The following is a 27,417-nucleotide window of genomic DNA, read 5'->3' as shown; positions in this document are numbered from 1 at the left end:
AATAGAAAAGTGCAATCACTTATCCAAAAATATTATGAAACACTTAAATTGGTATTAACCTGAGTTTTATAGTATAAAATATTTTTATTCTGTGGCATAATAAGCACAGTCGTAGACAGTAAAGTAAATTTACTAAGGTTCTGTTTTTCAGTAGTATTTTTGAGTATCTGTACTTTATTGTATTGGTTTATTTGAAAGGGGACAGTGCAATTTCATATAACCCATGAACAAATATGGTTAAAAAATCCAGAATTAGCCAGGAGGCTATTTTTCATCTGTAGTCCCGTGGCCAAGATGTAAAAAGGCATTAAAATACAAGCATGACAATACATGTACAAGTCAAAAACAACAATAACAGTACCTGTTACAATATCAAAACACACAAAAAACCTGTTACATAATTAAAACACACAAAAAGCACGTGTTCAAAAGGCTACGTTATCTAGTACAATACAATGCAGTGCAACGTGCTCGACTTTTAATGTTGGCAGACGTACATGTTTATAAGACTTGAGTATTATATCTTGGATCTTGTTGGGTTCTTTCTTTTTTCTATGATTTTTATGTTGTTAAGCGCTTTGAGATGACTTTGTTGTATTCTGATATAGATATAGATATATAAAGTTGAATTGAATTATGTCTTACTCAATACTAGAAATGTTTTTTTTAATAATACAGTTGCTGGTTAGATTTGTTGTGTTTTTTTATTGATTAAAACAGTTGTATTGATGAATGCCGCTGGGTTAGAGAACTGTGTGCCGGATTGTATGTTCAGCAAAATGACAATAGAGTTTGATTTGATTTGATTTTGATTAAGGTGTTGAAAGATATTACAGTGCCTTGACATAACTACACATTCCCATACCAAGTACGACGACGACGTATACAGTTATTAGCAACTATCATATCACTGTATTACTATCAATATTTCAGTCAACAACCTCCTGAAGCATACAAGTGTCCCAATCCTTATTACCAGGCTTTGTTACCACTTAGCAGCGTAAATAGCTGCTATCTTATTAGCCTTGGGTCAGCTGTAGGTTCGGCTAGCTATAGCTAATGTAACAGTTTTTTTTTTTTTTAAAGCTGATATCCGGAGTTTCTGAGAAATCTATGTTTATGTATGATTCTTTTGAAATACCTAACCAGTCTTTTACTATGGTCTACTGCCGGTGGTCATTCATATGCATTAATGTATATAAGTCCTAGACCCCTATACAAATGGAAACAATTGCCGAGTGCACCCAGCCAATAGGCTTTGACTTCCTGTTTTTTAAGACTGTCAATCAAACAAACTCAGGAACATGACGGACATCCCAAAAGTAAATAAGGGGGGTGTGGCTTTTGCAAAAAATCAATTATGATCATAAAAAATAATGTTTGAGATTTTTTGTTACTTTCAATATGTAAATATTTTTTTTTAATGCAACTTCTTCCATAATTTCACTCAAATCAAATTTTCACTGAGGTACTTTTACTTGTATTGGAGTTGTTTTTGACTATCTGTTCTTTCACTCAAGTAATAATAACGGTGAGTAGTTTGTCCACCTCTAAATAAGAATGACCGAAGTGTGAATGTGTCCCCGTTATCACAAATAATCTGCTAAATTTTTGAGAGTTTGCCTCAAAGGAGTGTTTGGAAAGGAGTGGGATCTCAGACAGGAGGACAGAGAAAGAAAGCGCTATGTGTGTATAATAAGGGCCAAACCTGGCCACAGAGATCAAAGGAGCAGGCAGACACACAGGAGAACATGGACAACCATAACTCCATTTAATTAAGATCCAAACAAAAGTGAAGTACAAACAGAAGACAGGAGATACCGAACAACACGTATACTGCTGAAAAATATGGCAGGACTGACTGGAAAGCCAGGAGTGGGACATGCACAAGTCTTAAATAGTTTAATTCAAGAGCAGGACAAGATCAAGTGAAACAATAAATGGCATAATTTGACACTAAGGGAATCCATTGGTCATTTTTTATCAGATAAGATGGCCAGATGGCCTCATGGTTCAATAAATCAAAGATTGTAAAAGGTTGAAAATGGTGGAAAAGTTTGTTTTGATCTCCACTGTAAATACTCGCTTATCTGAAATTGTCGGAAAAGTTTCACGTATTGCATTGTGGGATGTGGAATCCCATTAATGCATAAAAGTGTTTCCGGTATTCTGATCACTTCATTGGCATTGAATCTAAGCTGGATTGGGATCTTTCTATGTAAACCCTAAAATAAACATCTACCACTGTTTTGTTCTAACTTTCAGTCCATGAAAACATCAGAAATGTGATGGGAAGCCTCTGGCAGTATTTTTGTGGGGCAAATACAAGAAATCCCGTAAATAATATATATATAATATAAGTAAAAACACTTCTATGATACTCCACATCCCACGAAACCTTTCTGACAATGTCAATAAAGCATATGTTTACAGTGGAGGTCATAAGCAACTTTTGAGCTACAATTTCAACCTTTTACATCTTTTTCTTTTTGAGCAAATGATATTTAATGAAATTATGTATGACTCTTACACTGTCGTCTTTATCTGATAGATAAAAAATGTCTCCCGGAGCTTTAACTCGAAAAACTGGAGGTAGGTTGTAGGATTTTAATTCATGTATCCTCCAACATTTATAAAACCTACATGCTTAGTTAACTGAGCCCTGAAATGTAATAGTAGGAGTAAAAGTGAGGGTGCACATCTTTGTCTCTGTGTGTTGGCTTTGCAAATCACACAACCATAGTGATGGTGTTACTAATTTTGGCGATAGTGTTCTAGGGCTAAATTACACAAAATACTACGATTCAGTACATGTACCTAAGGAAAGCCTCGTTGTACACGATCATATAAACAGCCAACAATTACCTTATAGGGCCTGTACTATGAAGCTAGATTTCCTCTTTTAGCGCTGTCTTCCGGGATTTATTCCGTGCATGCTCTTCTTACAGCGCTAAATCACTGTGGTAACTTAGGCTGAACAACTAACCTGGTCAGGAGTAGGTTTTGTTCAGGCTCGGACATGAGCGAATATGAATGCCCCACCTCCTGACCAATCAGTTCTCTTGGAAAATGACCTGCCCAAGAAAAGGTGGATGATTTTGTGGACACTTTGCTGCGTGGATATGATGTGACACTGACAGGAGAGAGAATATTTAGACTATGATGCAATCTCTTAATTTACCCGATGACATCCTATAGGAAAGATATAGATTTTTATTTGATGGGCTGACCTACATTAGTCAGCTGATGAAGCCTGCCTGCATCGTTCAATTTCAGACCAATAAATTCATGAATTATTAATTCATTCATGTATTCTGTGGCAACATTGAGAGTCTCAGTCCTGTAAGATACTACAGGCTGTATAAAATACAAATATTGTCCATCTTATGATGTAGGTTTAATTGTATGAACGTAGCATCAGAGTAACAGACAAGGTCTGTACCTTAGTAAAGTGAAACTAATCAGAGCTGTGTCCGTATTCTCGGATGAATAAATATTGTGTATTCTCACTAATTCAAGCATTAACAATCATCAATTATTTACCTGCATTCCTTCCTTCCTGCTTATGCTGCTGTAACAGTGTGGTTTTTGGTCTGAATTATGGATTTTAATTTTTCATATTTTTAATGAATTATTCCCCTGTGATGTAATGGCACATTCACACCTAACGCGTCCAAAGCGTCAACAGCATCAGGTTTACAAAGACAACACATGGTGGACGCGCTTCTAGGGAGCGTCAGAGGTCCCGCTGCGCATCCCGCGCATCATGTGTGGAGTGTTTTGAAGCTTTTCGCACGGCGGACGCTGTGCATTTTGAGATTTCAAGCTTTTGACGTGTGTCCGGCGCCTCCAACGCAGCTAATGCTGGAGTTGGGATTGTTGAACTTTTGGGGCATATCGCGGGGCATCGACCAATCAGGAGCGTTCCCCAACCGTGACGTATTCAGAATGAGAAAAAAACACTAACTGGAGGTGGAGACAGATGGACAGGCGCTCTTCTGCTGGAATAGAGCGCCTGTAGTTGGCGTCCTGGTAGGAGATGCGAGTGCCGATGTGGGTCAGCAGGTCATCAAACGCAGCTCTGGTGAATCCAGATCTCTTGATAATGTAGAGCCAATGAACGGATACACCGCCTTCTCAACACAATGTTCCCCACCACGTCACAGTCACTGGGTGAATTATAAACGTAACTGATCACCACAATATCATCCATTGTATGATCACCACCGGCAACAGAGAAGCCCCTCCCCTCGACGTGCTCCCCTCCCAACGTGTTTGGACATGCCCCCGAGCATCTACAATCTACAATCTCGACCGACAATCTCCAACTGCCACTGGAGCGTGCCTGTAGCCAGAGTGAAATCACCTGGCTTAAGTGAACGTGTTGATAACCTGCTTCATGTTACGGCTGCTCTCTGACGGAGAATGTTTGGTTAGGTGAAGCCCACTAATGGAGAGATATACCAGGTATACTCATCCAGCTTCGTAGTGCAGGCTCTATGTACAGCATCTGACTTTCTCCCTTTCCTTAAAAGTTGTGTCAACTCTTTGTGTGCCCTCACTTTTACTATGAGATGACTCGTCACGAGTGACTCTGCCAAGCCTGTGACTCACTTATGATTTCACAGCACCAGTTAACTGTGGGTGTTTAACAATCAATAGTCTGCACTAAAGGACTAGCAGAAGTTAGCAGCACGTCTGTTTGATTCATTCATGAATCAGTGAATATGTTGGTGTTGATATTACTACTACTACTAATGTGCAGAAAAGGAGTGGGCGACTGTGAAAATTGGACACCACAGTCATCTCTAAACAATACTACGCTCTGCAGCTTGCCCATAAAATGCTGCAGCCATGCCATTGACTAGTCTGCTCACATCTCTTCTACAACTTTATTACACCTCCTTGGCAGAAAGCATTGGCACGTCTACATTCACACACCTTCTGGGAAGGCTTGCTATAGGGTTTAGAAACCATTTTCCCAGAAACACATTTGTCAGGTCAGACACTGGATTTGTCTTCTCTGAAACTTTTTGACTTTTTTACATTCAAAACAAAGAAGCCAGGCTTCTCTTAGCCCTGACAAAAAAAAAAAAAAAAAAAAACCTTTCCATAATCCCTTTCCACAGAACTTTCCTCAAATTGACCTATTAGAAACCTATTATGGTGCTTTGCGTTCATTTATTCAACCCCTGAGAAAGATTCATTTTTTTTACAAATGCGTATGGAAACAGAGGACTGATTTTATGAACTTGTGGCCACAGCAGGGTTTTGTGTTATTTGAAGCCATATCCCAAAGTGTATACTGTAGCTATTGAGTGATTTATAAACACATGCAGCAATCATACTATGATCATTCACTGTTCCTTGTTTTTGTTTATTCTTGCACAAAAGGGGAAAAAAGCATGCAAACGCCATACACCTGCTATGTTTTTTCTCAAATTTTCCTTGAAAGTGTTGTATGATCTAAGCTTCCGATACAGCTTAAAGAAGGATTTACAGAGAGTAAAAATTACAGGACAACTACTAGTGACCATTAAGTAAAGCACCTTATTATGGCGTCCCTGATATTACTGTAGTCATTGAATGCTTTTCACTTAATCATGTGTCAAACTTAAGGCCTGGAAGCCAAATCTGGCTCTGCAGATCCAGCTCTTCAGAGCATAAAGGATTTCTCATCATCCGATTAGGCCCGCAGGACAAAGTGAAAATGACAGAGAAACCATAAATAATTGAGAAAATTTCCAAATATTTCAGTTGCAAATTGTTGAAAGAACTCTACATTTTTCTAAAATCCTCTAATTTTTCTCTAATATTCCACAAAATCTCCCCAAATATAAATGAAAATTGGTCAAAAAAACAAAGCACATTTAAGTATCTGTATCTTATTGCTAAGATATCGTTGATGCCTTCCAAACTTTGTGTCTAATTTATAACTGGAAGTGCAAACTTGGGCATATTAATGTTAAAATTGTTCGTTTTTCCACCTAAAATCTGTGGCCGACTTGTGATCGAACTGGTCCGTATTTGACACCCCTGACCTATATTAACTGAAAAAAGGACTGTCAATATCTGTAAATATTACTTTGTCAAGAGTGTTGCTGTATGATTTTCCAATCTGGCAATGTTACAGGGAATGCTAAACCGTTAAACTAGCTATAGGGTGATGGTGAGTACTGCAGTTGAAATGGCTGAGGCCATAAAGGCTGATTCCAGTAGTTGTTTAAAAAATGTTTTTTTTAGTGTGTGCGAAATGTCAGGCTGGTGTATAAATATACCTCTGTTAAAATAAGTCTTCCTTCCGATGATCATTATAATTTCCAAATAATTAAACTAATATATTCACTGCTGTATTTACAAAAGGCACATTCACATTTATTTCTTGTCAAAGGATACAGTTGGGTTTATAATACACTATCACTACTTTGTGTACTATAATAATTCTGCTATTCCATGAATAGCTTTCCTTAAGCTTTCTTTGGCTTGTTTTCTTTTGGTTCCGCTATTCCTTTCTGCTATGCTGATAATCAAAATGATTGCAAGTTGTATCACTTAGAAGACGATGCCTGAGAAATGCCTGAAATCCATCTAATCTCCTTGTATTATTCAATGTTTAGTACAGGTGATTGATCTGGAAGCGCTCACCAGGCGTTTGAGTTCCATTACCCCTGGAAATGCGCAAATTGTAAATATTGCAAAAAAAAAACTGGTAATGGAAACACCTGACTTTCGAAAAAAACACTCAAATATTGCAAAAAAAAATGTAGTTTTACGCTTTCGTGAGGAGGAATTTCAGAGGTTTCAATATTGAAATGTGTCGCAAAACACTTTTTCCGCAAATACACTTTACAGACCACATGACCACTTCTCTCTGAGAAAACATGGCGCGGTACTTGTAGACGGAAGAGAAGAACGGGACATTTTTCAGCATTACACCTAAAAATGATTACTGCCACTTAGGCATAAAACAACAAAGGAATACGGAGTGGATGAGATTTCACAGGAGTTACGAGGCTGCTGCCCAAAACGACCTTCAATGGAAACATGTTCAAACTGCAATTATACTTTGTCCACATTAAGAAATATTGCTTTTATTTTTGCAAAAATCTATAATGGAAACCCAACTAATGATTGGCTCGGTTTCTTTCAAATTGAGGAAGTGATCAGAAACAGGGGCATTACCCTAGCCACTTTCTTACAAAAGGTAAGGAAGTGGGTGTGGCTTATCACCAGGCTAGCGTAGTTGTTCTCGCAAGGTTCTGCAACTTCTGTGATACTCTTTAGAAAGTGTCTATTAGTACGGTTGCCGTACGGACAACCCCCGGTGCGATTGGTGCATTTACCCAAGTACACGTACGTAGTATCTTAGGGTTAGGGTTAGGTTATAACCCTATATTGCAACAATTTTAGGGTTAGGCTTACGGTTAGGTTTAGTCTTAGTCACGTGACCTAAACTGGCCAATGAGGGGCGCTGTGTACAGATAGAATGTCGGTATATTGATACGGCAACCGTACGGATAGCCACTGCCTACACTTTAATCCAGAGTATCAGGGAAGAGTCAAGAGTCTTGACGAGTCAGGAGTCGTGTTTCCATCTTCACCAACAAGGTTGATACCAGAAACACCACAAAAATATCCAAGTCTTTTGGTCAAACTTATAGACCAGATAAACCACTGAGGGTTGGATCATCCATAGACATTTACCAGTACATCCATACTCGATGAAAATGTCAAAAATCTGACTAAACCAGTGTTGTAGCTGATTGGTGTAGGCTCTATGAATTCTTCTTTCGTCCTTTCTTGCTCATTATACTTCTGTAACATACATTTTCTAAATCTATCACCCCCTCCTCACTCTGGCTCCTTGAAAGCTGGAAACCAGGACAGCTCAGAAGGGAAGGGGTTAAATCAGCTGAGCCTTCTGATTGGCTGCCGTTCTTACTCTGGCCAGCCCACAGATCGAGGTAACCAGGCAACCTCAGAGAGGGAGCCGAGAGACGAGGACCGAGGACCGGGACCCGGCCATAGTTTACTGACAACTGTGGGGAAAGATGTGGCAGGGCTCAGAGGCGCTGTCCCCGGCATGGAACACACTGGATTACTGCCTCTGCGGAAGAAAAACACTGTGGATGTCTGAATAAAAACCAGGACAAGATACGCTGGAATGAGAGGATTTTTAAAGATTTTTACTCAACATGGGAACTAAGTGTGCTCTTTTACGCTGTAGTGCTGAGGTAAGCGCGCCAGTGCGGGACAAAGTGCCATGTTGGGGGGGAAAGTGTGCGAGGGACGCCTGTGGATTCATCCACTGCTGCTGCTGCTGCTGCTGCTGCATTGGGATGGTACTTACGTCTGCGTGTGTACGTGTGTGCGTGTCGGTTGTGTGAGCGTGACCTCGGTGAAATCGTGCTCAGGGGTTGTGTGCGCGTGTGTGCGTGTGACCATGAGGTTAAGGCGGGAGATGGAAACAGGTCTGCTGCATATGAGCTGTAGTCGTTTAACAGGGTTGCACATAAAATAAGCTTAGTAAGTTTTTAAGTCGATATTGTTGCACGGTTTGCTCCCATAAACACATTAATAAATAAATGAATAAGTACACAAACTGACTCTTTCACTTCGGTTTGTGAGTATCTCCATTAAAAATGTGAAGAAATTTAATAATCATTCAGTTTGCTCCCATCTCCTTTGCACATTTCAATTTCACATTTTCCCCCAACATTAAGAGATTCATTGATTTACAATGAAAGGTGAATTCTGTCCTGTAGGGGTGGTTCATCATCTCCATTTCCTGATTCAATTCCGATTATTGAAGTCTCTATTTGATTACAAACCAATTTTCGATTATTAATTCGATTTTCTATCAATTATTGCTGATTAATATTCAGACATTCTTTTAACATCAGTCAGCTGCTGAAACATTTGACTTCTCAATATTGTGTGGTGTAGTAGTAGTAGAAATGATTAAATTAGGAGGACTCGCCTGTGTTAGGAATTGAAAAATGTAAATAATTGATCGTTGAAATTTTAGGAATCGATTCATAATTGTCAATTATAAAATCATTGCGATTAATCGACTTAAAAAAATAAAATAAAAAATCTCACCACCATTAAATGTTCTGTTCTTTTAATTTGGCCATTTCTTGCTTCCACCTGGTCTCCTTGCAGCTTTGATGGTATGGCTGCAGTGGGAGTGAAGTAAAATGAAGCGAAACATGGTACAGTGGAGCTTTCTATTGATAAAGTGTGTGTGATAAAATGTGCTCAATGGTCTGTGGGCTGGTGCTGCTGCTGGCTTTCAGTCACCGGGGCTGGGCTGGATGTGGAGAGGAGAAAGGGGCGGCGGTGGGAAGCAGAGTTGAATGGGTCAGCCTGCAGATTTGGCTTGGGGGTGGGGGGGGGTGGGGGTGTGGTGGGGGGGACCAGTCTCCGCTTCAGTTAAAAGCCACATTAATCATGAGGCAGTGGGCTCTGCAGACCCTCACCCTTCTCTTTCTCTCACCCCTCCTCTCTCCCTTTTTAAGTCAGCCATTCATCAGTCAAGTCATATGGCTGTTGTACAGCAGATCTAGTTGGGCATTGGCAGCATATTAGCAGCACTGGAGGTTTTTTCTCATTATTTGAGTTGTTTTCTTCGTCCTTTTTAGCTGCTACCTACAATAAATTTTTTAATATGCCTCACAGATCAATAAATAACATCATTTATTTCAAAAAGAATGGAAAAAACGTCTAAACTGCCTTTTGAAAGTTTGTTTTGATCTCTGATGTAAACACTCATTGGTAGATAGTGATTGGCTTGGCACCATTTTTGTGATACCACCTCACTTTTTGAGACATTCAGTTTGGGCTAAATTTATATATTTCTGTGTAAACCCAAAAAATAAACCTCTGCCGTTAATTTGTGACAACTTTACATCTGTGAAAACACCAGGAATGCAGTTTTTGGCAAATACAAGAAATCACCGTAAGAATGAAGTAAAAACTAGGGATGTCCTGATACAACTTTTTCACTTTCGTTATGATACCGATATTGCAGCCTTGATTATTGGCCGATTCCGATACCAGCACAAATCATGCATACTTTTATGACATATTTTGTAGTGTGGAATGTTAGAAAAGGCTTGATCAAGTGATGTTACTCAAACAGAGAACAATAGTCAGCAATTCAAGTTCACTTCAGTTATTTTTTACTGTCAGTAACAACTGAGGGCAGGGAGAAAAACAACAAAAACTTATCGGAGTGCTTTTAGCGGAGATTTTAGATGCAGTCCGATAAAATCCGATATTCGTTTTCTGGCTGATATCGGACCGATATCAATATCAGATCAGGACACCCCTAGTAAAAACACTTCTATGCATCCATCTATGTCAATGTCAAATGAGTGTTTATAGTGGAGATAAAAAAACAACGATACTTGAGCTGCTAATTTGTCTTTTTTCCCTTCTTTTTGAAGCAGCGTTGGAGGGAATCCTGCTCAATTCATTGACCTATGAGGCATACATTTGGATTTAAGCATTAACATTATCATGGCTAACAGCTTTAAGTGCTACACATTTGTGACATAAAGGCTTCAGTTGCAGATGAAAACAACTTCTTGAACTTTCTGTGTAGCCGTTTTCTAAAAGCTCCCTTTATTCACGATACTCAGGGGGAAATAATGTACCTTTCCTTCCACCTTTTAAACATCTTCCAAACTGCACCTATTCAGGATGGAGGAAATTATAATTGCTAAATCGATGCATTGCACCAGTGGGTGATAGCCTCATATCATTACTGCACATGAAACTGCAAGTTTTTGGCCGACGAAAGAGTTATATAGAGTATCAGTTAAAAGCAATACTTATATGTGTTATCCTTCTTTTCAAGGATTAATAGGAAAATGCCACTAACTTGAAAATAACATTAACCATTTAAATCATGCAAAGTTGCTCAGACATGTTGTACTGTGCTGTTGTGTAATATCTCTGAGCTTTAACATTGATTGATTCTTTTATGTCATATTTTCAAACATCAATGTGCAAAAGACAAGTGCAATGAATGTATAAAAACTGTATTGAAAGTTAAGTAACCCAGCGGAGGCGTGGTATATTGTGTTAAACCTCTTGCTAAGTACATCAGTAAAGTGATATATATATATATACACTTTTTTTTTTTAGGTAACTGATGAATAAAATAGTTAACAAAAATTGTAAATAAATCAAATAGAAACAAAAGATGAAGCACATTATTTTCTGCAGCAGTATTTTATATTACGTTTTGTTTTACTTCTTCTACTTGCAAAGCCAACCATTTGAGTGTGGGATTAACTTGTTACTTTGACCTACGTAAAGGATTTGGACTTTTTCCCACTTCGGCCTCTTACTTTTCAATGTATTGTCCCGCTAGGGACTCCAGGTTGTCATAGAAACCCAGTCAGGATTGTGTAGAAATCCTCAAAAGAAACGTTTTTTGAAGGAAGCCTTGTTTGTCTTAAAGCTCTTATCACTGGCTCCTCCATCTACTACCCCCTCCTATTTTTGTGTTTGTCTTTCTTTCTGTCTCTTTTTCTCTCTTACTTCTTTCTTTCTCTCCATGGCAGTGTCGTAGTTTTTGCCTCGTTTTACTCCGTCCATGTGGCAGCAGATGGAAGTCCTGAATGAATGTTGGACCAAATCCTGAAAAGAAAAAAAAAAAACAGCTCTTTCAGTCTTGAAATAGTAACATCTTTGTTTTATTTGGTTCTGGTTCCTGAAATATTTTACAGGTTTTTTCTTTTAACTGGACCTGTATAAGCTCAGATAAATGAAATAGTTTCTTCTAACATTTAACACTAGTTTAAGGCTGTATAGAAGATTGACTGAAACAAGGTAAAGTTTGTATTGAATAAAACTGAGAAAGAAGTTAAACAATATATCACTGCCTGCAGATAAGTCAGTGTTTTCTCACCAAATCTGGCATCGGGACCCATGGTCATAATTTATAACAACCCAAATGTATATTTGTCTAATGTATATTTATCGAAGATATGGTCAAGTTCTTACTTGCGATAATAATTACACTACAGCACGATTAGAATTGGATTTAAATAGTAAAGTAAAAATAGTTTTTAAAGCCAAAATACTAGAGAGAAAATCATTCTGGTTCACTCCTTTTTTCAAGTTTTTCATCAAAATCCTCAAAAAAGTGTAAAAAACAATTATACGTATTTCTTCTGATTAACTGATTAGTAGGTGAACATTGAAAAACTAACTTGATTGAGCAAATTAGTAATCCAAATATCACCACCTGTTGAATTGATAAATTAATTTATCCCTTCAAAATAAAAGCACTGCCAAGATCTCTTTTGCCATTCTAGTGTTTTTTTTTGCCTGGAAATAAAATTGGGAGTATGTGTTTTTTTCCTGCTTTGTGTCACATTTGGTACTAACAAAATTCTAGAACAGTTTTGGATAGAGGTGTCCCGATCCGATATTGATATCAGTCCGATATCAGCCAGAAAAAGAATATCTGATTTTATCGGACTGCATCGAAAATCACCGATATAAGCTTTCCGATAAAATTTTCTGCTCCAACACTTCTATTCATAGGTGACTGTGGTTCACACTCCAACAAAGTAACCTACTCTTGTTTTCTGTTTGAGTAACATCATTTGATCAAACCTTTTCTAACATTCCACATTACAAAATAAGTAATACAAGTATGTGTGATACCTGCTGATATTGTATCGGATCAATATCAGCCGATACTATGGCTGTAACGATTAATCGCAAGGTAGTTAAAAATCAATTCATAGGTATCACGGTTCACATCGATACTCTGAAAATTGAATCGCAGTACTTTATTTAAACGCTATGTATTTATCCTTCTCTTGTCCAGAAGTGTAGGCAGCTGGCAGGAGTTCTGCTACTACTCTCTTTCTGGCCGCCTTCTACTCTTAAACATGTTCATAAATGATTCCTTACCCCTTTAGCACCGAAAGAATATCTGTAATATTACTTGAATATTTGTAAAAGTCCTGTTTTTCTATTAGCTCTGTCTGCTAGTGCATAGCATCTCTTCTTCACTGCTAGAATATCTGCATGCCAACTGACCACTGCGTTACCAGCGCCCTCTGCTTGTCCAAATAAATATCTGACGTAAACACAATGCAATGACTGTTTTTTTTTTTTTTTAAGTCCAATTGTTGAAGCACAAAATACATTTTCAGTTGCACTTTTAAAAAGAAAAAGATCTATTATGCAGTTTTGCATTGTTTACTATAGAACCAGAATTTAAATTAATAGGCTTCTTCTTTATTTGTATTATTGCTTTATTTATTTCATTCAATATTTATTTTTAGTTAAATTGCATTGTTTTGAATAGTTCAAAACAAGGGATTCTTTTGACAATGAAAAATAAAAGGAAAATAGTATAGTATTTTCTAGTTGTTTTTCCCAAAAAAATAAAGGAATATTTTTCAATCATTTGTCTACAGTCCCATTTTGTGAAATAAATCGTGAGAGAATCACATCATGAACCCAGTATTTTGAATCGCATCGTATCGGGAGTTGAGTGAATCGTTACATCTCTAACTGATACGCAAGGCTGCAATATCGGTATGATATCGGAAGTGAAAAAGTTGTATCGGGACATCCCTAGTTTTGGACCACTACACATTCAGCTTTAATTTTGTTTCCTATTTATCTTCTATTCATTCTGCTAGACTTTTAATCATTTGTAATTTATGCATCTCTAAAACAACACATTGATTTGGTATTACTATTTTGGCCTTCTTCTGAGCAAAAATAAGTGATTTTTTTTACCAAGGTGTTACTTCTTTAAAAAGGGATTTTTTGAGCTATTCTGTACTGTGGTTACATTATCCTACATCAGCAGTGTAACAAACTACAGTTCTCTGAAAAAGTAAAAGGCAGCCCTTAAAAGCTGCAGTGTGACTAATTTGTTTCAGCATCTCAAACACAGACACGTAGGGCAGAAATGAGTCTCACTGGAGATTGGAGATGCACACCATGGTGTCGTTCCTCCAAAGATGCCTAAAAAGCTGGTAACAGACACTGGCAGAGTCACTTTTTTGTCTCTAATGAGAGCAACTCAACCCGCTGGAAAACTGGCAATGATGCAATTTGTCTTATTTTCTAGAACAATAATAAACACATTCGATATTTTTGATGACCTGCATGAACTGATGCTGTTCCTTTTTTCCAAAGAGACACACATTTTGCTGCAAAAAATCAAGACAATTTATTTTCGTACTCTGTACTTAAATGATTTAGTATCTTCTGTTTGACTTTTAAGATTGAAGGATTTTGTTTGACTGTTCAGAAACACCAAGTTACCAACCAATCTCTGAATATCTATAAAACAAACACAGATTTGAATTCTCAAGTAAAAATCTCAGATTTTTTTTAAAGAAAAATTCGAGTTTCGATTCAATTTTCGATTTTTTTTTTCAATGCACTGAAAAATGACGGCAGACATCAGATATATTGTCAAAAGTGCAACTTCATTGCTATTATTGTGCTCAAGAGTTTAACAAATGTAAACAAAGACGGGGCGAAAAAAGTCCGAAAAAAACTGTAGTGGGGGAAAAAAATAGAATAAAAAAATAAATAATACATGTATTTTTTTGTTTATTTGTTTGTTTCAGTCTAACAAAATAATCACAATTTAAAAATAGATATAACAAGACTGAAACAGGCAGAAGCAAAATGCTTATATGCCCAACATACTGTAATACTAAATAATATTCAAGTAAGTTACATACAAAACAGTACAAGAGAAATGTAAGCATTTAACAATTACAGTTGAGTAGCCTTTTTTCAAACAATGCAAAAATATATAATACATATAAACGCATGTACCTTCTTTTATATACAACATTTAATAATGCCAAAAAAACCAAACATAAATCTCCTGCTTCACATGACCCTCTAAAATATATTGTGAAATTTTCTTTTTGAAATTAAATAATGTCACTTATCTTTATTTCTTTATCAACAGAATTCCACAAATTAGTTTTTATCTACAAATTTGATTAATTGATTTAGTCGATTTTTTTGCCCAGCCCTATGTTCTCCCTGTGCTTGCATGGGTTTTCTAAATCATCTAAACAGGGAAATTTATCACAGTAATTCATTCTACACTAGCAATGGAAAGCACTTTTATTCCTCTTCCATCCATCCATCCATCATCCATCCATCCATCCATCCATCCATCCATCAAAAATGTATCAAAGTCTCAGAAAAAAAAAACCTCCTTAAAACATTAATAAAAAACTAGAATTGAATTAAATACGACACCTGTGCTCTCTGTTTGCGTTATTAATTATAATACTTTATTTGAATAGTAGTATACTGTTACACTGAGAGGAACTTGATTGTTTTTTTGGCCAACTGCCCATTCAATTGATCTCCTTTTTGTTTGAGTGTTTGCGCGTGTGTGACTTTACCTCAGATACACCTTCTTGCATGGAGAATATACTGTAATCTCAGCCCACTGGGGAATTTGTTTGTGTCTACATACACACGCACCTCATTTTATTTAGTATTTATAGACTGTGGAAGAATCTGAAGGTTCATTTCTGTCTGATAAATCAATACTCACACAGACAAACACTTGCGTGCCCTGGCCTGAACCCTTAAGACACCCTACGTGCTCAAAACTATCATTACTGAGAGAATCATCATTAGCTCTTGAATACAAACAGACATCCCATCCCACGCTTGCTCTAAATGAACTGATGAGCCGGGCCGTCCATCCAGAGGTCTGGATCAAGCTGCCAGCTAATCTGCCACTGCAGTCTGTAATCTCTAATCTTCTTAAAACACTCACAATCTGTCTACACCGCTGGGATTAGCACATGCAGACACAACAACAGTGCACGTACGCACACACTCTCACTATTTTACTGCCCCGTTATTAGTACATAAAGACTACGGCTTGGATTTGGCTTGTGCAGCTTAGCGTCACTGTTTTAGATACTGTTCTAAGGATGAATGTGCAGTTTTACTTCTTCTACACATACTGTAAGCCATTCTAACTGGTTAGTTTTATGCACTGTTTTATACTTTATTCTCTGCTACAGAGAAGACACAATTCAATATCTGAGCAGATCAAACAGTTTATAGAACCCGAGCGATGTCTATTTATCTATTTATATTGTATATACATTGTTTATTATTATGTTTGTATTTTTATGGGGAGCTCTATCTCATTACATGTTATGTAATGATAATAAAAGGCTATTCTATTCTATTCTATGTGGAATTTTTGGGTCAGGTGCCGATGTTGGGGATTTTTAAAAAAAGCTGACAACCAATGTATTGGCCATTAACCAATATATCAGCTGAGGTATGAAATAAGAACATGAATTTACACAAGATTTATACTGTACATGAAGAAAAATGACCCAAAATATGATTTAAGAAAAAGAAGCACTAATAGAGTGCTTCACAATATAATGGTATCCTGTATTGATATTTTGAACATCTGTACCAAAAATGTAGTCAGTATAAGGTCCGTAAAGGGTGGCACACTTTTTCCACAAATTTCAGTGCTCAACCAAAGAATGCAAAACTTTCACAGATATCAGAAACTTTAACAATATAAAGGTAAGTATGGTCATTAATAGTTTATCCCTGTATTTATAGAAAATGAGTAAGAACAGTAGAACAAATTAAACACTAGTCGAAATAGAAAAAAACTTCCACATTGTGAAAAACTGTGCCACCCCTAAATGTGGCTCCATTTTTGGTACAATTCTGAATCGATTCATAAACTTCCAAAAATGAATTTTTTTAAATTTTTTTTTTATTTATTTAAATTTTTTTCAAGAAAAACTCTGATTCAGAATATCTGCTTAGTCTTTACTCAGAAAACACTGTAAACTGAACATACAAATACATATTAGTGTTCTCATAAATAGAAAATACCACTATACAAAAAAGTCAGCTCGCGTCGTGCTAACGTCTACACTGCAAAAAAGTTATTACATCAGTTACACATTATTAGAGCCCCATCGATTAATCTGTCAGGCTATTGATCAATGTCAGTTAATCAGTGATAGCTATAATTGGTCGAGCTCTAATAGTTTATTTAAAAAAAATAACATCCCATGTTTGTTGGCATAAATTTATGCTGACTGAATTAGGGATGTCCCGATACAACTTTTTCACTTTTGATACGATATTGATATTGCAGCCTTGAGTATTGGCCAATGCCGATACCAATCATACATACTAGTATTGCTTATTTTGTAGTGTGGAATGTTAGAAAAGGCTTGATCAAGTGATGTTACTCAAACAGAGAACAATAGTCGATATCAGATATCAGCCTGAAAACTAATATTGCATATCGGATTCAAATTTCTGGATTTTCCGATTTTTTTTAAACATTTTTTTATTTTATTCAATTCTAGAATACTGTAGATATTGTTTAAGGTTAAAAATTATGTAACCAGTTGGTTAATAATAAATGAGTCAGTTTTTCTCATACCTACTGTTGCTGACTATTGTTCTCTGTTTGAGATTAAAGCTTTTCTAACATTTCACACAACAAAATAAGTCATTATTATTTGTTTATTAAAAAAAAAAAGAGAAAGAGAAAAAAAAACCAAAATAAATAAAGTGTATGATTCATGCTGATATCGGATCAGTATCAGCTGATACGCAAGGCTTTAATATCGGGATCATATCAGAAATAAAGAAGTTGTATCAGGACATTCGTAATAGTCAACAATTCAAGTTCACTTCAGTTATTTTTTACTGTCAGTATATGGTGGGAACAGCTGAGGGCGGGGACAAAAACTTATCGGAGCGGTTATATCGGAGATTTTAGTTGCAGTCCGATAAAATTCGATATTCGTTTTCTGGCTGATATTGGACCAATATTTGATATCAATATCAGATCGGGACACCCCTAGACTGAATATGAATTATCGGGATGTCACTATGATATCACTCCTGTTTTTGCACATTAGTTTAGTTTAACAGGAGTTAAACTAAACTGTCTACTCATTTGGACGGAGTATTTTGGTGGCATCTGAAAAGTTCACCACTTAACAATTTAGAACACTGTATAATCTCCCTGTTCTATCATTCTTTGGCCTTTCAGTCCCACTTTACTCTGCTACGAAATTGGTATGGTGTACTTTTATTGGTTTCTAAAACTAACATTTAATTCTATCACTTTACTCTCTCTATTCCACCGCCTCTGTGTTTCTCTACATTCTCTCTCTCAGTCTCATTTTTCTCTCCTTTCTCCCTGGTCCCTGCCTGTAGTGTAGCTCCAGGCATCCTTTTGTTTCAGATAAGATGTTAATAATGGAACTAAAATTCGAGAGTTCCCCCTCTTCCTTTCTAACCCCTCTTCTCATTCGCACCACCATTAGTGCTTCACGTCCTGATTATCACATTTAATCCATCTTCCTGCATTCTGCTCAGCACATCTGTCCTTTCCTCTCCTCCAGTGAGTGGCACTTTGGGGTGAAATCACTAAGGTGTTCATTTTGTTAATGAGTTTTTGCAGCAAATAAAAGCACTTTCAGGAGGTACACAATACACATACACGTACAGACGTGCATAACACACACACACACACACACACACACACAGACACACGTACACTCAACCCTCTGGAGTCACAGCACATTAACACTTCAATTAATTCCCCGCCTTACATTCTAATTTCACAAGAAGTCAAGATCCTTGACGACCCCTCCCTCAACGCACACACACACACACACACACACACACACACACACACACACACACACACACACACACACACACACACACACACGCACGCACGCACACGCCCTGTGACATGGCTGACAGACCTGAGCTGCTTTACATGCTCCTCGTGACATTTCGTCGCAGGGGGAAAGTTGACAAACAAAGCAGCACAAATTACATTTTAATACGTGTTCTCCTTTCATACAGCTGTGTTCAAAGTGACACGGAGAGGCTTGGTTTTGTGCAGTACTACAGTTAAAAGGTGCTTGCGTACCGTTGAGGAAGGCAGGGAGTAAGCTCTTGGTTTTCTCTAGAAGAGGGAATTGTATTTGTCTGTTCCCTTTAGATTAGCTCGAATAACTTCCACACTCGCTGTGAGACCCAAACCAAGTTGGTGAAATAAATAGACTACAGCAGAATTGGAAAGATGTTATCCTTTAAGGAGTTCTCTGCTCTCTTTCTCTCCCGTTCCTTCCCATGATTTCTTTCAATCTATGCTCACAAATAAATCTAAATTTCCCCTAGATTCTGTATTCTTACACTCTTGACTTGCTGGAATAGTATTATAGTAGAGTATTCAGGGCCTACAATTTTTTCTGTGCGTGGAAAATGGACGGAATTCACGTTCTTAAACGGAAAAATCAATCTGACACAGAAATGCCTAACATGCATTTTTGAGTACAACGTCATGTATTTACACACTTTTTTCAAACTTTTTGGAAAATTGATGACCGAGTGTCTAGAAAATTTGACCAAGAAACCATTATGACCAGTTCCACCTATAATTTCTGTTTAATCCCGTTTGCTACGTGTTACAGTTTGTCAAGTTGTCTTGTATTCCTGTCATTTTGAAGTGTTTTTAATGTTTAGCGATGAACAAGCGTTTCAGACTATGAGGCAGTGACACTGGTACAAAGACAGGTTTAGCTGTTGTTGGTGTATTAGTACAGCTGGTGATGAGTTTATGTGGTGACATAATGGATGCCGAGGAGGTGAATCGAAGGCTGGCCTCTGGAAAAGGATTCTGATTTTATTGCTTTGTTACTGTTTGTTTCAAACATGCATTGTCTTGATCCTTTTAATTCCAGTGACGTTTCATGTCTGAAACTGTTAAATAAGAGTTATTAGTAGTGATGCAACGAAAATTCAGCCATCTAAAATTTTCGGCCAAAAATGCACTTTTGGGCCAAATTTCTTTTCAAAAAATTTGTTTTGGTGCATCCCAAATTATTATGAACATTTAGCAAGCATGATGGAGCAGTGTTAGTTACTCATCTTTAGTTGGAATTTTACGTGACAAAATTTAAATCTGAATTCAAACAAAATTAGGGTTATTGTGATAAAATTGACATTGCTATTAGTAGGGTTGGAATAAACGATAATAATAATAATAATACATTTTATTTGTATAGTGCTTTTACAGTGCTCAAAGACGCTATACAGAGATAAACAATAAGTAAAAATACAAAGGCATTGACTTAAGTAAAAAACACAATGTAATAAATAATAGGTAGACTACAAGATAAAATGGCTATACATTAAAAATGGCTATACATTAAAATGGCTTTACATTAAAATGATTATACATTAAAAGCAGTCCGAAATAAGTGGGTTTTGAGGTGTTTTTTGAAGGTGAGAAGGTTTTATACGATCAATCTCGCGATTATTTTTTAAACGATTAATCTAGCGATTATATTTTAAACGATTAATCTAGCGATTATTTTTTAAATGATTAATCTAGCGATTATTTTTTAAACGATTAATCTAGCGACTATTTTTCAATGCGTCGATTAATCTAACAATTCATTTTTCCAGTTCGATTCGACTCAATTCGATTATCGATTATCTCCCCATTAATTGACTAAAAGCAATTTATACATACGTTGATTTACATACTGTATCTAAACTGAAGAAAAAAAACACACGAATTCCTTAACATTGCAATATATGTTTATTGCTCTTGCGTTAGTCATTCTCCGGCGCCACCATCATTGTTTTGGTCGAACGACGTATCAGCGCGCACATTTTGTGTCGACGTATTTTTTGTGTCGATGAAGTCGACGCGTTGTCCCGGCCCTAGCTATTAGCAAATCTATATTGAAATGTTTCAAATGAAATCTGAACTAGTTTGATCCAAAAGGATCCAGCAAATGGATGGGATTCAAGGTTTAATCAGATAATCGTTGAGTAATCCTGTATAGATAGTTAAACACAGAGCTAAGTAGATCCCCGACGGTGGCAGAGGGGATAACACCAACTAACATTAGTAATTCCAAGTCAACTACATTCTTTACAGATTATTTATGTGAATTTACTTGACTAAAACTATAATTAAACCAATAATTTTTTAAAATATCACAGATAAAAAGAGATTGGGTAGTTGTAAGTTGACTAAAACTAAGACAAAATCTAATTTTGTTGTGAAAAATATGACTGCTGGGAGACATATTTAAAACAGAATATCATACAGTATCTGTGCAGAAAATGTGTACTTTGTAGTTCATTTTAAAGCAATCAGACATGCTCGAGTTAGTATACTTGAATAATTTTGTGCCGATTTTCAGCAATAACTAAGGGAAGCACACAAACAAACAAACATTGTGAAGATTGGACTGTTTTAAATGCTTTTATCATGTGTATCGTATATGATTTTACATCGTCCTGTTATAGCTAACTCTGACTTGACAGTTTTGTTTTGCTCGGCCCCTGTGACATAAACAAATAAATAAATAAAAAGCTGGGATGTCCATCTCACCTCACAGGCTTTTTATTTGTCTTCAACTCCTGTTACATGCTAGACATATGCTCCTGTCCTTTCTTCCCTTGTCACTCTGCCTTTGTATTTGCCTGCACACATACAAATGCTCTTGGCACTTAACACAACCCTATGAATTCAGGCACACGGGCCCTAGCTATAGTTTTCAATGGCTATTATCTAAAGCAGCTGTGCAAAGGTCAACCACCACTGCCTGAGAATATGGAACAGAATATGCTATGAATGACAATTAACACAATATATTTTTAAAAATGGGTGTTTGTTGATGAGTTTACATTGGGAATTTATTTAAAAACTCATCCATCTTTCATAGCTTAACAGCAGTGCGGTTAGCATTTGTGGGGACATGCAAAGGGATATTAATACATTAATTTATTGATTTGACATTTTGGTAGTAGTATGCATTTAGAGCTTTATTCTCCCGTCTGGACTTAAGCACTTTTTTATGCTCCTGCAGTTACGCACTTCTCTCCTACGCGTATTCTCTGGTCCAGGCTGCTAACATGCCCACCGCGCGTAAGGTAGACCAAAAGCGCGTATGTGTGAATGAAGGCGGGCTGAAGGAAAGGAGACGGTGATGTCATTTTTTTTATGCTGTCTAGAAATCACGGAACATAGAGTTTTCCCAACGCTTGTAAATGTCATTGAAATCCGTGAAAATAATAAAGTTCACTTTTAATTTGAAACAATGTAACAGGTTGATTTGATCAGATTATTGCAGTGTGACTGAGTCACAGTTAAAATCTCTCTCCATCATCATCATCATCATCATCGCTGTAAAGCGTGACCGAGTTAGATGCGCTGGAGATATGAGTAAATAACGTGGCCGCAGAGTGTTCTGCTTTAATACAGAGGGATGTTTGCAGTGAAACAGAACTATTGGCTTCCATAATACACAGTTTTAAATCTAAATAGTTTAAAGCGACCTGAGCTGAGCCTCATTAAAATATGTGTGGGAACAGTTTGTGGTTCATCCTCATCAGCATATGACAGCTTATTTCACTCTGTAGTGAATCAAACTGTGACTTTACATTGGACATAGTATGAAAATAGTTGAATCACTGTGACCAACGTGGACAGAAGTCTCTATCTGTCAGAGTTTTAATTAATCGAGTGATCACAGCTGCTGCTGCGCAACACACGAGTCTCTGTGGTTTCAAATGTAACTAAGTCCATATTTCTAGTGCAATACAATGTTTCACCTTATCGGGGTGCTGCACTTATTGCAAGGTTGGAAGTGCCAGAGAACGCGCCGTGAAGACGGATTTGAATGGGAACACCCACATTTCAGGGCTGCTCCACCCACAGTTGGTAACTGGGATGAAGGCGCGCAGCGACTGACTTAAATACAGGGGGAGAATAGCACACAGCCAAAAACAGCTCCGCTACACGGCTTTTTGGACTTACGCACATGGGAGAATAGAGCCCTTAGTGTTTTACTTGTAATTTGTATATTTAACTCATTTCAAACATTGCTTACATGAATCATAAGAGGATTTTAGACATATAAGCACACATTATGAGGCAGTCCTCTCCTAACAGAGCTGAATATTTATCTCAGATCAGCCTGATTTGGCTTTGTGCTCCTGCCTGAGCTGCGGCTTTAGTGTCGGTAAGCATGTTTTAATTTGACAAGCATTTGCATTAAATTAGAATACTGCTCTACCATTCATCTTTAAATGCACAAAGCTGCTTAATGTTACATTTATTTATTTTTTTACTTCTAGTTGTGCAAAAGACTCCCAGAACTCTAAGTAAGACGAGTTATCACACTATCAGTTAATCAAGTTGTTACTGCTAAGCTTGTGGCAGTTATAAAAGCTTGCTTCAGCAGAAAAAGCAGAATCCTTGTTAGTCATCTTTATTCCCACCTGGACAGTTTCCGCCAAGTCTGAGGCTGTTTTCAGACCAGCTCGTCCAGGACTCAGCTCGTCTTTTGGAAGAAAAACTGATCATGTGAACATCTTGACCAGCTATAAGAGCTGTTTGATTTTTGATGCTGCTACTCAATTTGTACTGTTTTTATATGATTTTCAGCAAAATCAGGGGAGTAAACTAGTGAAGGCAATGTGAGTCTGTACTCTGCGCCCCCCCGACTCGCTTCTGCTCATTCAGTCACAAAACTTAATATATCGTTGTTAAAGTTTTATATCTGTGCAACTTCACTGTTGCCACCTGTCCGCTAACCATGTTAAAAACATTGTAATTCTAAGCTTTTAAAAATATTTTCATGGTCATTTTTTTTTTTTAGTTAAATCGTGCTGCAGCACAGCTGTCTCTCTCTCAGTGCTACGTCATCGGACAGAAGTTACATTTACTGCTACCTCCTTTGTCCTTTCATAAGAGCTCAATCACATATACACTTTCATATACTGTACACTCCCATCAGCGAACACAGACTATGAATCACAGTGACATTGTTTATCTGATTGTTTATTTACCCTGTCAGCACAGTAAATGTATAGGTTACTGTATTCATTAAACTATTGTTCTATTCAGGGCAAAATATTTTTTTTTAAAGTCAGACTTAGCAAAATCAAAAGTAATAGTTGCATTTTAAAATTGTTAAATGTCAGTTTAGACGAATGTACAATATGCTAAATAGTAGAGATGTCCTGACACAACTTTTTTTGCTTCTGATACGATACCGATAATTCAGCCTTGGTTATGGTCGATACCGATATCGATACGATGCGATATATCAGCACAAATCATACATACTTTTATGACTTATTTTGTAGTGTGGAATGTTAGAGAAGGCTTGATCAAGTGATGTTACTCAAACAGAGAACAATAGTCAGCATCAGTAGGTATGAGAAAAACTGATCCATTTATTATTAACCAGTTGGTGACATTCATTGTAACCTTCAACATAGGACTGGGCGATTTTGCCTAAAAAGAAAATTCCGATTATTTTAAAGAAAAATAAAATGTAATTTTGATGCACTTAAAAATGACTGCATACATCAGATATATTGTCAAAAACTTTATTGCTGTGATTGTCCTCAAGAGTTAAAATGCATAGAACAATCCCAAAATAAAAAGTAAATGAGACTCTGTCACTAAACAATTTCGAGCTTTAACCCAGGTTTAAGCAAAAGTGCAACAGCAACTTCACAGTAGCTTAATTTTTGATTAAGAAATCAGATAGATATTTTATAACATATAACATTACAATTAAAAAAAATAATAAACTCTTCCCTAAGCATCTCAGCATAGTGCAAATAAAAAAATTGAACATGCCTGTGACACACATATAGCTACTCAATGGGTAAACAAAGAGGGGCATGGCTCACATCGGAACGCGAAAAAGTCCAAAAAAAACTGTGGTGGTAAAAAATTAAATTAAATTAAAAAAAAAAAAAAAAATATTGTCATGATTTTTTATTTTTTTTTAAACACAAATTTGCAAAATAAAAATCATTTTTTATCTACAAATTCAATTAATCGATTAAATTGATTTTTTGCCCAGCCGCCCTTCAACATAACATCTACAGTATTCTACAATTGAATAAATATAATGTATATCGCAGATTTTAGATGCAGTCCGATAAAAGCCGATGTTCATTTTCTGGCCGACATCCGATATCAATATTGGATCGGGACACCTCTAGTAAATAGTTCATTTCCCGTGTGTGTCTTGAGCAATACAACTAAAAGCTGTATATCTGGGGAAAAAAAGGACAAAACCCACATCTCGTATCTGATTGATTTCAGAGTTCAAAGGTCATTTGGAAAAAAAAAATTTCCTTTAGAAAAGGTCAACTCGGATTTGTTTTAGTTTTTCGGTTCGAATACAGAAACACACACTTTACAAGAAGTAAAATGGAGCGTGTGTGTGTGTGTGTGTGGATTTCAATCATCTGCTCTTTGGTCAGCTTGGCTTCTTCACTTAGCTTCACTGAGCACAGAACTACACACATGAAGACACACAGCTATGCACGCTGACTCACTACTATCAACTGAAGAGTAGATATAACCGAAGGTTAAGTGAATGAATCCCCCCCACACACACACGCGCACACACACACACACACACACCATCTAATAGTAAAGTTTTTGCCTCGCTCGCTCACCCTAAGGCCATCCCCCTTTCTCTTGTCTTTTATTTTCTCCCTTTCTCTGCTGCACACACACACACACACACACACACACACACACATACACACTCAAGTGCATGACACCTCCCCTTTCAATCTCTCTATTAGCATTAAGATAGACAGCATTCAATTAGCTTGATGCTTTCAGGTAACAGTTTCTCTATCTATAGTCGGCTCATGGGTGAGATGACTAATATTATGGAGTGATGGTGTTAGAAAGCCAATCATTCAGCCTTGAGACCAAACTCTCTGTGTCCATATAATCACAAGAAACCGGATTAACGATGGGGAATATCTAAAAGATGAGAGATTAAACGACTGTAACTGACTTGATGGTTTCAATCACAGAGATTTTTGGTCAGGGATATTCAAAAGTTGATAACATTTTGGAGGCACAAAATGTAATGTGTATTTGTGTGTTTGAGTGATTAAGTAGAACACAGCCATGCTGTTTGATCTAATAAGGAGTAAAGTAGTGTACGAGATAAGAGAGCAGTCACTTCACTCCTTTTCAGTAATCTCTCAGTAGGATTATATATTGTGAATTTAGCACATCAGATTACTAATTCACTGATGTTTCCTGTCATAACACATCTGTTTTGGCTTTATCGGTGTCTCTAAATGGACCGTTGAGTAGAGCTGGTGATATATCTTGAATCTCAATCGATATATCGCATTTTCTATTTTGGCAATATAGAAAATTACAATATCGCCCGATGTCAATATACAGTATATAGATTTTATAGCTTATTTTGTTTTAAAACACTTTTTATAGGAGTCGCTGCATTCACTACTTCTTAGAACACAATTAAAAAGCACGGGTTGGTGGATTTCTGTGTGCTTTCTAACCCAGACAATGGGTGTCCCGATCTGATATCAATATCAGATATCGGTTTGATATTAGCCTGAAAACGTAAATCGGATATCAGATTCAAATTTACGGGTTTTTCGTTTTTTTATTTATTTTTTTTATTTTAATTTTTAATTTATTTTATTCAATTGTAGAATACTGTAGATATTATGTTAAAGGTTAAAATGTATGTAATCAATTGGTGGTCAATTGGTCAGTTTCTCTCATACCTACTGTTGCCGACTATTGTTCTCTGTTTGAGTAACGTCACTTGATCAAACCTTTTTTAACATTCCACACTACAAAATAACTAATTATTATTATTTATTTTTATTATTAAAGAAAAAGTATGTATGATTCATGCTGGTATTGGATCAATATCGGTATGAAAAAGTAGCATCGGGACATTCCTAACCCAGAGCTTCCTCTAAACAAGCCACATTACAGAACTCACTCACACATGCTGTCCTTTATAGTAGAGAAAGCCAAAAGTGGCACATTTTGTGCAACTGATTGTTATTAAATGTGCCTCTGTGGCATTTTGCATCAGCAAATGTATCTCTGAAAAAAATATTGAGATATGACTTTTGGTTCATATTGCCAAGCACTACCGTTGAGTGTGTGTGTGTGTGCGCGTGTGTGTCTACACATTAACGTCCTGTTTCTAGTGGATTGTACCTGGAGTCAGGATTGGCTCCTTGCACCTAGTGCCCTAGATCACAATGGTTGGATTATTCTATTTTGGGTTATTGTTATCAAACTCTGAAGTTTGTGAACACCTGACCTGATGTGTTCCTGTGCAGTCATGTGATAGTGGGTCTCTATTGGCTTTTAGATGTGCTGATAAGTCTGCTGTCTGCTTTCTGTCTCAGTACTCTCTGGAGGCTCTTTGCTCACTTCGCCCCCCCCCCCCCAAATGAGTTCTTACTCTGATACCTCTTGCACCACCTTGGACTGTAGCACTCTTGAGACAACAATTTAAT

General features: G+C 36.9%; 1 protein-coding gene across 4 annotated transcripts in view; it reads left to right on the top strand.

Moving 5' to 3' along the window:
• dab1a (DAB adaptor protein 1a) overlaps positions 1-27,417 on the top strand; it is a 368,477-nt gene that overhangs the window by 211,535 nt on the left and 129,525 nt on the right. For 2 of the 4 annotated variants that reach the window (XM_028443734.1, XM_028443732.1), the window contains exon 1: positions 7,969-8,234. The exons of the other annotated variants lie outside the window; for them this stretch is intronic. The gene's annotated coding sequence lies outside the window, so the exon portion shown is untranslated. Of the gene's footprint in view, positions 1-7,968; positions 8,235-27,417 lie in introns of those variants that run through there. 4 annotated transcript variants of the gene reach the window in all.

The sequence above is a fragment of the Gouania willdenowi genome, chromosome 4 (genome assembly GCF_900634775.1).
Source record: "Gouania willdenowi chromosome 4, fGouWil2.1, whole genome shotgun sequence".
Classification (NCBI taxonomy): Eukaryota; Metazoa; Chordata; class Actinopteri; order Blenniiformes; family Gobiesocidae; genus Gouania; species Gouania willdenowi.
The sequence above is the reverse complement of the archived record's forward strand: the minus strand, read 5'-3'. Positions and strand labels throughout refer to the sequence as shown.